The sequence below is a fragment of the Lolium rigidum genome, chromosome 6, assembly GCF_022539505.1.
Source record: "Lolium rigidum isolate FL_2022 chromosome 6, APGP_CSIRO_Lrig_0.1, whole genome shotgun sequence".
NCBI lineage: Eukaryota > Viridiplantae > Streptophyta > Magnoliopsida > Poales > Poaceae > Lolium > Lolium rigidum.
This window is the reverse complement of record NC_061513.1, coordinates 74,770,447-74,782,695: the sequence shown is the minus strand read 5'-3', so window position 1 is coordinate 74,782,695 and position 12,249 is coordinate 74,770,447. Positions and strand designations below refer to the sequence as shown.

At 46.8% G+C, this 12,249-nt stretch overlaps 1 pseudogene; it reads left to right on the top strand.

Annotated features, from left to right (window-relative positions):
• Positions 1–218: 218 nt before the first annotated feature.
• Positions 219–3,589, top strand: LOC124662808 (annotated as a pseudogene).
• The last annotated feature ends 8,660 nt before the right edge of the window (positions 3,590–12,249 follow it).

Here is a 12,249-nt window from a genome sequence, read left to right as displayed (position 1 = left end):
TGATGTATGGTGTGGCCGGACTTGCTCTCGACTATTCAGGAAAATAAATACGTTTAGTCTGTCAAGGTATGTCGTATGCATTGACGAATTCCACCAACATGCCAAGTCAAAGGTCTTCCTTATTCGAGCGCATCGTTTTTAGTTTGGCTTTGCTAGCTCTACTTAAAGAAGAGAGTACTCTATTGTTGCTGCTCATAGGCTCTTAGCCAGCACTGTCCATGGCCATGGCATTTCCCCTCACGATACTGGCACTGCTCTTCTTGCTGCCAGCGACCGTGTTAGCTGTTTCTCCCCTCCATAGAAGCAACGACACTGACCTCGCCGCACTGCTCGCGTTCAAGGAGCAGCTCTCCGATCCTGTTGGCATTCTTGCTGCGAACTGGACCACCCGTACATCCTTCTGCCATTGGGTTGGTGTCTCTTGTAGCGGGTGTCGGCAGCGTGTCACAGCTCTGGTGCTGCCAGGCAAGCCACTCCATGGGCCACTCTCCTCCTATATTGGTAACCTCTCCTTCCTCCATGTCCTGAACCTCACCAACACAAGCATCACAGGCTCCATCACACCTGATATTGGTAGATTGAGCCGTCTAGTCGTGCTTGATCTTCACCTTAACGGATTGTCCGGTATCATCCCTCATACCATGGGAAATCTCGCAAAGCTAAATAGCCTTGTTCTAACACAAAACGACCTCTCTGGGCAAATACCACATGATCTGCACAGCTTAAGCAATCTTATGAACATACAACTAGAGACAAACCACTTAAGCGGCCAAATTCCAAATCACTTGTTCAACAACACGCCTCTGTTGATTAGTCTTGGCCTTGGGAATAACAGCCTATCAAGGCCGATACCACCCGGTATTGCCTCTTGTCGCATGCTTGAGTATCTCAACCTGCAAGCGAGTCAGCTATCCGGTCCGGTACCTCCAACCATGTTCAACATGTCCATACTGCTGGTGATGAGCCTCGCGGGCAATCGTTACTTAACAGGATCCATCCCTAGCAACCAGCCCATGTTGCAAAAGTTTCTTATTGGTGGCAACAATTTCACAGGTCGAATTCCATCAGGACTCGCATCATGCGAACACCTCCGACAAGTTTCTCTACCCATAAACTCCTTTGTGGACTTTGTCCCAGCATGGCTTGGTAAATTGTCGCATCTCACTCGCCTCAGTTTAGGTGGAAATGGCCTTGTTGGTTCGATTCCATGTGAGCTCAACAATCTGACTATGCTCAGTTTGCTTGACCTATCATATTGCAGTCTAAGCGGAAAGATTCCGGACGAATTAGGACAAATGAGTCAACTCACGTTCTTACATCTTTCAGATAATCAACTAACAGGGTCATTTCCAGCTTTTGTTGGTAACCTATCCCAACTGTCTGCACAATAGAATCCAACCATTTAACTGGAACAGTCCCAAAAACTATTGGGAACCTCAGAGCCCTTGAGATGCTTGATATTGGAAGCAATCCTCTAGAGGGAACACTTGATTTCTTGGCCACTTTATCCAATTGCAGGCAACTCCAATTACTCAACATAAACAACTGCTCATTCACCGGGGTCATTCCTGATCACATTGGAAACCTCTCTAGAAGCTTGACAAACTTTGGTGCAAGCAATAACCATTTAACTGGAGGTTTTCCAGCATCAATATCAAATCTAAGTGGTCTCGGTACAATAACACTTTATTACAACCAATTAAGAGGCATAATCCCTGAATCCATTACACTATTGGAGAATCTCGAGGCACTTGACTTAACTGGGAATAGCCTATTTGGCCCAATCCCATCACAAATTGGTACCCTTACAAGATTGCACATATTTTCTCTCGAAGAAAATAATTTTTCTGGTGCCATACCAAATGGCGTTGGTAATCTAAGTATGCTAGAATGCATTTCGCTTGCGTATAACCAGCTGTCTTCAACTCTACCTGAAAGCTTATTCCATCTTAGTAACCTTCGTCAATTACTTCTATCTCACAACTCCCTTATTGGTCGATTGCACTCTGACCTTGGTTCCATGGAAGAAATAGACACGGTGGATATATCCTCCAACAGCTTGGTTGGTAGCCTCCCGACTTCCTTTGCACAGCATGGACTGTTAAGCTACCTTGATCTATCACACAACAAGCTGCAAGGTTCAGTCCCAGACTCTTTCAAAAAGTTAGTCAACCTAGGTGTACTGGACCTATCTTTGAACAACCTCTCTGGTACTATTCCAAAGTATTTTGCCAACTATACCTATCTGACTAGCTTGAACCTCTCTTTCAATAAGTTCCAAGGTGAGATACCAGATGGAGGTATTTTCGCAAACATCGGTGCGCAATCATTGATGGGAAATGTCGGATTGTGTGGTGCCACACGTCTCGGATTTTCACAATGCCTTGGCGATTCTCATCCAAACAACATACACTTGCTAAGATTGTGCTCCCAACTGTCATAATAACCTTTGGACTTTTAGCAATTTTTTTATGCCTAATGTTCCGAATGAAATATACGAAGCAGCAAAGTGTTTCGGCTTCTTCTCGCATGCATGATCTGATCAGCCATAGATTAGTATCCTACCAAGAGATTGCTCGTGCCACTGAAAATTTCAGCGAGGATAACCTACTTGGATTTGGAAGTTTCAGCAAAGTTCTCAAGGGACAACTGGATGATGGTTTGCTGGTCACGATAAAAGTACTCGACATGCAAGTCGAGCTGGCTATCAGGAGCTTTGATGCTGAATGTCAAGTGTTGCGGATGGCTCGGCATCGCAACTTGATACGGATATTAAATACGTGTTCTAACTTGGATATCAGAGCTCTGCCGCTTCAATACATGCCAAATGGTAGCTTGGAGACATACTTGCACACTGAAAATTGTGAACCACTAGGATTCGTCAAGAGACTGGACATTATGCTTGGCGTGTCAGAGGCAATGGTGTATCTGCACCACCATCACTATCAAGTTGTCCTACATTGTGACCTCAAGCCAAGCAATGTGTTGTTCGATGAGGAGATGACGGCGTATGTTGCATACTTTGGGATCGCAAAACTACTTTCAGTGAATGAAAATTCCATAGTTTCAGCGAGTATGACAGGGACAATTGGATACATGGCACCAGGTTCGTTCTTGCTACTATCATGCTTGAACATGTTTATTGCGAACACTTTACCTATTGCTTTAGTTCTTTAGCTTTTCTTCTTCTCCAACAGAGCTTGCCTTGATTGGGAAGGCGTCCCGGAAGAGTGACGTGTTTAGCTTTGGGATCATGCTTCTCGAAGTCTTCACCGGGAAGAGGCCCATTGATCCCATGTTTGTTGGAGAATATACCCTTAGGCAATGGGTTTACCAAGCATTTCCAGAAAGGCTCGTTGACGTTGTTGATGAGAAGTTAGTGCAAGGTGAAGAAAAAAGTTATGACCAATTCGATAGTAAATTTTTAGTATCGGCTTCCACTAGCTGCAAAGAAAACATTCTTCTATCCATATTCGAACTGGGTCTAGTGTGTTCGAGCGAATCACCTGAGCAAAGGATGGCAATGAACGACGTGGCTGGAAAACTGAAGATCATCAAGAAGGAATTGGAAAGGTCTCAGCATTATTGAATCAGTATATGTATTACTACTATTTCATATAGTATGGCAATAATTTACGATACGAGTTTCAAACTTGACATTGTTGCTATTTGTGAAATAATTTAGAAGTCCAATATGCACAGCTCTGGCTCCTAATCCGCGAGTACCACACTGATCCAGAGCAAGAGGACCAGATCATCTTGTCATGGTCACCTAATGGGCAGTATGCAGCAAAGCCAACATATGAGATGTTGCAAGAAGGGCCGGCTCAATTTGCAACTCAATTTGCGCCACGGGATACCGACTCTGGACCTCGGATCGTCGAGCACGCCATGGGATACAAGATCATTTAGTGGTCTGCTTTGTTTATCTGCAAGAAGAGACACAGTGGATCACATTCACATATTCACCCAGTGCATGCAAGACAGGATGCAGTGCCTTCACACTCTGAATATCCGGTTCCTGCTCCCACGGTGACCTGCACATTGAAGGATCGGTGGCTGAGGTCTAGGAAAGCTTTCAGTATCAAGACAAGGAGGAATTTTGATGCCCTTGTGATGCTCTGCAGCTGGAATCTGTGGAAAAATAGAAACGCCTGGGTTTTTGCAAATGTGAAACATCAGTATAGCGTGGGGCAGCTAGCAAGCAACATCTGCGACGAGTTCCTTCGGTGGTCAAATGTCTAGGAGAGGAATGAGTGGTGTCTTTCATCAGAGAGTACGAATAGGCTAGGAGCTCTGAGTTGGAGTTGGTGTGTGTGGTGGCCATGGTTCGTTTGTGATCTTGGCGGAACAATCTTTGGAAATACGCCTTTAGTTTTTTTCAGTTCTTTGACACTATCGGATTTTGCAGCTATGTGCATCATTTTTATATGGAGGCCATGTGTAATGCTTAAACCTATTAAGCAATAAGGCGCTTGTTATCAAAAAATAAAATTAAGGAACTCTTGAATAAAAAATTAGAAGAGCTGTAAATCTGCAACCATGAAGACCATAGGAGGTGGTAATTAACAATGTCATCGTATTGCCGATGTATGTAACTATGTATCAGTCAATCATATTCGAGGCACTCGAAAAGAGATTCGCAAAAAAAAGAGCACTCGAAAAGCTATTTTTGGATCAGTTTATTCTGGTGTGTGCTAAACTGCAAATGATTCCAATCACAAAAATGTTGCAGAGTTTTTTACTTCTACATGACGCTCGCCCGTTTAAACCAAACCAAAATACCCCTCTACAGCATTTTGGTGATTGGAATAAAGTATCTAGGGCCGGAGGGATTTAATTTGGTTTTATACCAATAAATTGTACCTCTTGGAAATATTTTTTCGACAAAGAGTATATATTAATATCAGAGATACCAATTACACCCAGCCTCTGCAACAACGCACTGCCCTAGCGACATTACGGATGCACACAGCCAAAAAAAGAAAGAAGAATTACCAAAAAAAAAGCCCCGCTACAGTGATCTAATCCTTTAAACAACAGCACTAACACCACCATGACAGCACCAGAAGTTCAGCTTCTCCAAAAGCGACGCCTCCAAGAAGGTAACAGTGCACCAGCACTGTCGTCGCCCGATCATAGATCTTAGGTTATCACCCTGAAGAAAATCCTCACTCTCAAAACAATGCCTTTAACAAGAACATTGCCAGGCACAACCAATTAAGGCCAGACCTTGGATTTTCACCCTGAAAGGTAAGATTTTGAACTTCTCCTGTGCAGTCGCCCCCACTCGCATGCCGCTGCTCCAAAGACACCGATCATGAAGCCAATTCCTCCTCGCCACCCAGACTCGAGCCACCATTGCAAGACCACAGATCTCGGCTTCCATGTCATTCTCCAGCCAGCACCACGGAATGAAAACATGCTCCATGATAATAACCTGAAGGGATTCGTAGCATAGAAAACAAAAAATTTCCTACCGCAAGAACGAATAACAAGCCAAGATCCAATCTAGAAGATGGTAGCAACGAGAAGATCATGAGACTAACCCTCGAAGATTTCCAAAGCCTACGAGATTAGATCTCGTTGTTGCTGTAGTCGATCACTTGCCGCTTTCAAAAACGTGTAGAAGATCTTGACGGTGCCACAGTCGGGCAGCACCTCCGTACTCGGTCACATGTTCGGTGTTGATGACGACGTCCTTCTCCCCGTTCCAGCGGGCAGCGGATGTAGTAGATCCCCCTCGGAATCCCGCCAGTATGACGGCGTGGTGACGGTGGTGGTGGAGATCTCCGGCAGGGCTTCGTCGTAAGCGCTGCGGGAGAAGAAGGAGGAGGGAGTAGGTAGGGTTTGGGAGAGAGGAAGGGCCTTGGGGTGCCGGCCAGGGGGGCCCTTTGGTGGTGCGGCCAAGGGTAGCAGCCCCTCCCCTCTCCTCCCCTTTAAATATGTGGAAATCCCTAGGGTTTATGTGACGCCCCGGAACCGGTACCATGAGGATCCCAGCGAACCCGCCGAAATCCGCACGATATCGATCCTGAGACGCCCTCCGACACGACGTGCGCGACAAATCACACACGTGATGCCAGAGGAATTAACACGAGCGGTAACATTACAACAGGATTACAATAAAGCCCACAAGATACATATATTACAACAACGACTCCAACGAGTCAAGATACAAATATGCAATACAAAGATCCAAATCATACAGAAGATCGAATACGTCCGAGTACAGACAAGATACAAATTGGACTAAGAGTCCTGAAGATAACCAGCGGCGTCCATAACCCTGCCCAGGCCAAGCCGGAAGGGTAACCTTGCTAACGTCGTCATCTTGTACCTGTCGAAGTCGGGCCATCGGTTGCCGACAAAAGGGAGGAAGCAAAAGAGAAAGGGAAAAGGCGAGAGTACCAAGGAACGAACTCCGGCACGTACTTAGCGAGACTAGAAATGGCTATGCTCGCCGGGCGAGTATATGTATATATCGCACAGGGCTATATGGTAGGTTTAGCGGCAGCAAAACTATAACCAATAGAGACACACTACAACATCCGTCTACTCGGATAAGATAAGAGAGCGCATAAGGTAACAGATAAAATACTACACAAACATAACCCAACCGATTACACATATCCCCTCCAACAATTGCGAAGAGGCAATGTAAAAGGCACTCAACGGTGGACAAGTTTTATTAGGTATCGGTTGTAGTAATGCTATATTACTACGCAAGTTATTATCAGATTATTAGCAACAAGATAACGGTGTAAGTTGTTCTACGATCAAGCTATACTATTCCAAGTCGTCCATAACCGCGGACACGGCTTACCGATAAGATGTATACCCTGCAGGGGTTGCCCAAATGTAACCATACACATGCTCGACCCACTTACGACAGGTGGATGTCTCACAACAAGACCGTTCCCAGTTCAACAAGAAAGTCTAGGGGGGCCACCCGACTAAGCTACCCGTGATGAAGTCCGGCCGTACTCCGAAGCGGACTCAGGGTTTGCATTAACGGCTAGGCGTGCAAACCACACGCTTCGCTAAACGTTCCGCGGGGTACAGTACAGAATATAAACACCCGAAGGCAACAGGAAGTAAACACCCGAAGGCAAAAGTAAGTAAAGCATGGCATACATGGCATAGGCAAATAAAACCAAGGTTGTGGCCCCCTTTTCAACTGACTTGAGAAAAGGTAATGGGTGAAGGGGGGTTGATGCGTGTAGTTGACACGTCCGTTGGGAACCCCAAGAGGAAGGTGTGATGCGCACATCGGCAAGTTTCCCTCAGTAAGAAACCAAGGTTTAATCGAACCAGTAGGAGTCAAGAAGCACGTTGAAGGTTGATGGCGGTGGGATGTAGTGCGGCGCAACACCGGAGATTCCGGCGCCAACGTGGAACTGCACAACACAACCAAAGTACTTTGCCCCAACAAAACGGTGAGGTTGTCAATCTCACCGGCTTGCTTGTAACAAAGGATTAGATGTATAGTGTGGATGATGATTGTTTGCAAGAACAGTAAAGAACAATAGCAGCGATTGTATTTCAAATGTAAAGAATGGACCGGGGTCCACGAGTTCACTAGAGGTGTCTCTCCCATAAGATAAATAGCATGTTGGGTGAACAAATTACAGTCGGGCAATTGACAAATAGAGAGGGCATAACAATGCACATACATGATATGATGAATATTGTGAGATTTAATTGGGCATTACGACAAAGTACATAGACCGCTATCCGGCATGCATCTATGCCTAAAAAGTCCACCTTCGGGTTATCATCCGAACCCCTTTCGGTATTAAGTTGCAAAACAACGAGACAATTGCATTAAGTATGGTGCGTAATGTAATCAATAACTACATCCTCGGACATAGCATCAATGTTTTATCCCTAGTGGCAACAGCACATCCACAACCTTAGAACTTTACGTCATCTGTCCCAGATTTAATGGAGGCATGAACCCACTATCGAGCATAAATACTCCCTCTTGGAGTTAAGAGCAAAAACTTGGCCGAGCCTCTACTAATAACGGAGAGCATGCAAGATCATAAACAACACATAGGTAATAGATTGATAATCAAAATAACATAGTATTCTCTATCCATCGGATCCCGACAAACACAACATATAGAATTACGGATAGATGATCTTGATCATGTTAGGCAGCTCACAAGATCCGACAATGAAGCACATGAGGAGAAGACAACCATCTAGCTACTTCTATGGACCCATAGTCCGGGGGTGAACTACTCACTCATCACTCCGGAGGCGACCATGGCGGTGAAGAGTCCTCCGGGAGATGAATCCCCTCTCCGGCGGGGTGCCGGAGGTGATCTCCAGAATCCCCCGAGATGGGATTGGCGGCGGCGGCGTCTCAGTAAGGTTTTCCGTATCGTGGCTCTCGGTACTGGGGGTTTCGCGATGAAGGCTATTTGTAGGCGGAAGGGCAGGTAAAGGGGCGTCACGAGGGGCCCACACCACAGGCCGGCGCGGCCAGGGCCTGGGCCGCGCCGCCCTGGTGTGTCGCCACTTCGTGGCCCCACTTCGACTCTCCCTCGGTCTTCTGGAAGCTTCGTGGCAAAATAGGACCCTAGGCGTTGATTTCGTCCAATTCCGAGAATATTTTCTTACTAGGATTTCTGAAACCAAAAACAGCGAGAACAACGAATCGGCTCTTCGGCATCTCGTTAATAGGTTAGTGCCGGAAAATGCATAAATACGACATATAATGTGTATAAAACATGTAGATATCATCAATAATGTGGCATGGAACATAAGAAATTATCGATACGTCGGAGACGTATCGGGGTCCCAATAATCGTCCCCACGCATGGGTAGAGCGCTCAATCTCGGAACGGATAACAAGAACTCGGGTCCTAGGGGACATTAGCAAGTCAAAGTTCCGATGCTTTCGCAAAGGGGCTCACAGATGCCTCTGCTTACAATTTTAGTTGTTAACAATTAAGTAAAGCATGTGTATCTCCAACAAACTAATATAGCATGTGATAACCTCCCAACAACCCAACATATCCCGATAACGGATCGAGATAAACAACAGAGCCTAAACACGCCTACGACTCGCAAGGCTCAAACATCAAGCAACGGCTATGGGTAAGGAATGATACATATAGGATTATTATGGTAAACAAGTGGAATATGACACGTGACTCGATAAAGAAGCGCAACATAAGGATAGCAATGCGAGGGAGAGTGTATAATAGGTGAAGAGAGAGGGCTCGCCTGTGAAAAATTGCAGAAGCACTTGTCGGAGAACTCGTCGTATCTCACATCATCACTTCGTGGTCTTATCCGGGAAGAAGCAAATACTGGAACAAGCAACGAATGCAAACTTACTACTACGAATAAAGATCCAGCATGATCAAGATGATATGCATGACATGGCAGCGATGGTGCAATGCATCTTATCCACATTAAGCGGGATCGGAACCCGGGCAAACAATTAGGGTTGAAGTTGCTTTTTCTACCGGCAAATTTAAGTGTTGATTAGCATGGCAAGGGTGATCTACTTCAAAGTTAAACGGAGCGGGGAAATCCTAATTGGAATCCGAAAATACTCCGCATATATGTTAGGTGAACATGCATAACTATCAGCGTGTGACATGATGCGAGATGCAAACAGGTATATGGACGGCATATTCATGTTCCTTGCATTTTTCGATCAAAAACCATATAGAACACTTTTAATTTGGAGTTACCAATTAAAAGTTATTAGCAATTTGGTTTTTAGTATTTAAATATAGAAAACTGATTTATTTTAAATAGAAAAGGACCTGAAAAACAATTTCAGTCGGGGGGAGGACCCCGGGTTTATTTTGAAAAGAAGCAGGGGGTTTTCTTGGAAACTGACAGCACATGGACTGCGGGTTGAGAAGAAATAAAGGGGAGGGGCCCCGGTGCAAGATTTCAGATCTAGATCTTGGAAGAGTTTTCTCACCGGGAGGTTACCTAGCCGTAAAGGATGACGCGTGGGGCCCGGGTGATGACTGGGACGCTGAGCTGGCGAAGCATCCAAGCACGCCCACTAGGTGCTCGATACCGGGCATGCCACGCGCGGCGAGGGGGAGTGGCGGTGACCACCGCGAGCCTGGCATGGCGCGCGTGGGCGAATAGGCGCGTTCCAGGGAGCTTGCGTGGGCGCGTTCGCCTCGTCTCGTCGGCGCGGACCGTGTGGGGGCAGTGGCGCCAGAAGGAGGTCGACGAAGGGCACCGGCGATGGACATCTGTGGAGGAGGCGGCCGGCATCAACGACGATAGGGGAAACGGGGAAGCAACGGGGCAGGGGAGGATGTCCAGGAGGAAGACGAGCTCACCAGGAGCACGGTGGTGTGCTCAGAAGGGACGGAGGAGGTCCAACGCGGCCGGAATTGACGGAGAAAACCGCCAGGGTCGGAGAAGAAACGGCGACCGTGTCGTCGTTGTAGAGAGCCTCTGTTCGATTCCTTGGACGGGGATGAACAACACGATGAGGCGCATCTTGCGGTGGCCTCGGCTCGGCGAGGGAGCATCTGTAGCGGCGGCGCCAAGGTGAGGTGGTCACGGTGGTTGGGGAAAAAAGGGAAGAGATTAGGGGAAAAAAGGGTGGCGGCGCGAGGTAGGGAGAAGGAGGGGAACGATAGGGTTTGGGAGGCGCCGTGGGAAGGGGTTAAAAGGGAGGGAGCATGTGGTGGAGGTGCGGTGGTGGAAGGGGAGGACCACGGGAGGATCACGCTGTGTGCGTGCTCGCTGACGAGGAAGACGACAACAGAGGGGTCGCGTACCGGTTCGATGGAGAGGCCGGGCCGAGGCCGGGCGTGGAGCAAGGCTGAAAAAAAGAGAAAGGGAGAAGAGAGGGGAGGTGGGCCGCCGGATGGGTTGGGGAGGAAAGAGGAAAGGAGAGAGGGATGGGCCAGGGAGGAGAGAGGGCCCAGGGGAGGGGGGAGGTTTTTCTTTTTAGGGTTTTTCTGTTTTTCAAAATCTGTTTTGCAATTTGAATCCAAACCAAAATTCAAACCATTTTAAATTTGTAAAACATTTGAAATAGTTCTATTTATTAATAGAGTTTTGATTGTAGGGTTTTTCCAATAGAGAAAGAAAAGAAAGAGGAGGTTTAATAAATGACCATAAGAGAGAGAGAAAAGGAAAAAAGCTAGGTTTTGAAAATAATTTTCTTTTACTGAAAAACATGGATGATGTGATGCATATGCCATGATGATGCATAAAAGAAAAGGAACAAGCAATCTATTGGGGTCCTACCCTGGGCCGTTACAATCGACACCACTAACAAGAACCTCGCCCCGAGGTTCCACGTCCAGGTACGGGGGAGAGAGGTGAACTATCGGATCTTCTGGCGACGTGTCGAGCTCCTCGACACCACTAACAAGAAGTCTTGCTCCATGTAGAACGGTCGACACCACCAACAAGAAGTCGTTGTTCCGCTGTTGATGATGCACTTACGTCGAATCTTTCGAAGGTCGGACCTATTAGGATAAGGGCACAGATCGTCCAACCCACGTCGATACTTAAGACTCAGAGAAACTTGGATAAGAGAGAAGACTCAAAACTCGCAAAGGTAAGAGGAGAAGGAATAGGGATAAGGAGAAAAATCAGAGCTAATCAGAACTATCCAACGATTTTTTAGAAAATAGTTTGGACTCTAAACTCAACGACCGTTGGCAAGGTTATCCTAAAGGCTGGACTAGTGGGGTACCGTCAACCTGAGCTCTGATACCAACTTGTGACGCCCCGGAACCGGTACCATGAGGATCCCAGCGAACCCGCCGAAATCCGCACGATATCGATTCTGAGACGCCCTCCGACACGACGTGCGCGACGAATCACACACGTGATGCCGGAGGAATTAACACGAGCGGTAACATTACAACAGGATTACAATAGAGCCCACAAGATACATATATTACAACAACGACTCCAACGAGTCAAGATACAAATATACAATACAAAGATCCAAATCATACAGAAGATCGAATACGTCCGAGTACGGACAAGATACAAATTGGACTAAGAGTCCTGAAGATAACCAGCGGCGTCCATAACCCTGCCCAGGCCAAGCCGGAAGGGTAACCTTGCTAACGTCGTCATCTTGTACCTGTCGAAGTCGGGCCATCGGTTGCCGACAAAAGGGAGGAAGCAAAAGAGAAAGGGAAAAGGCGAGAGTAAGTACCAAGGAACGAACTCCGGCACGTACTTAGCGAGACTAGAAATGGCTATGCTCGCCGGGCGAGTATATGT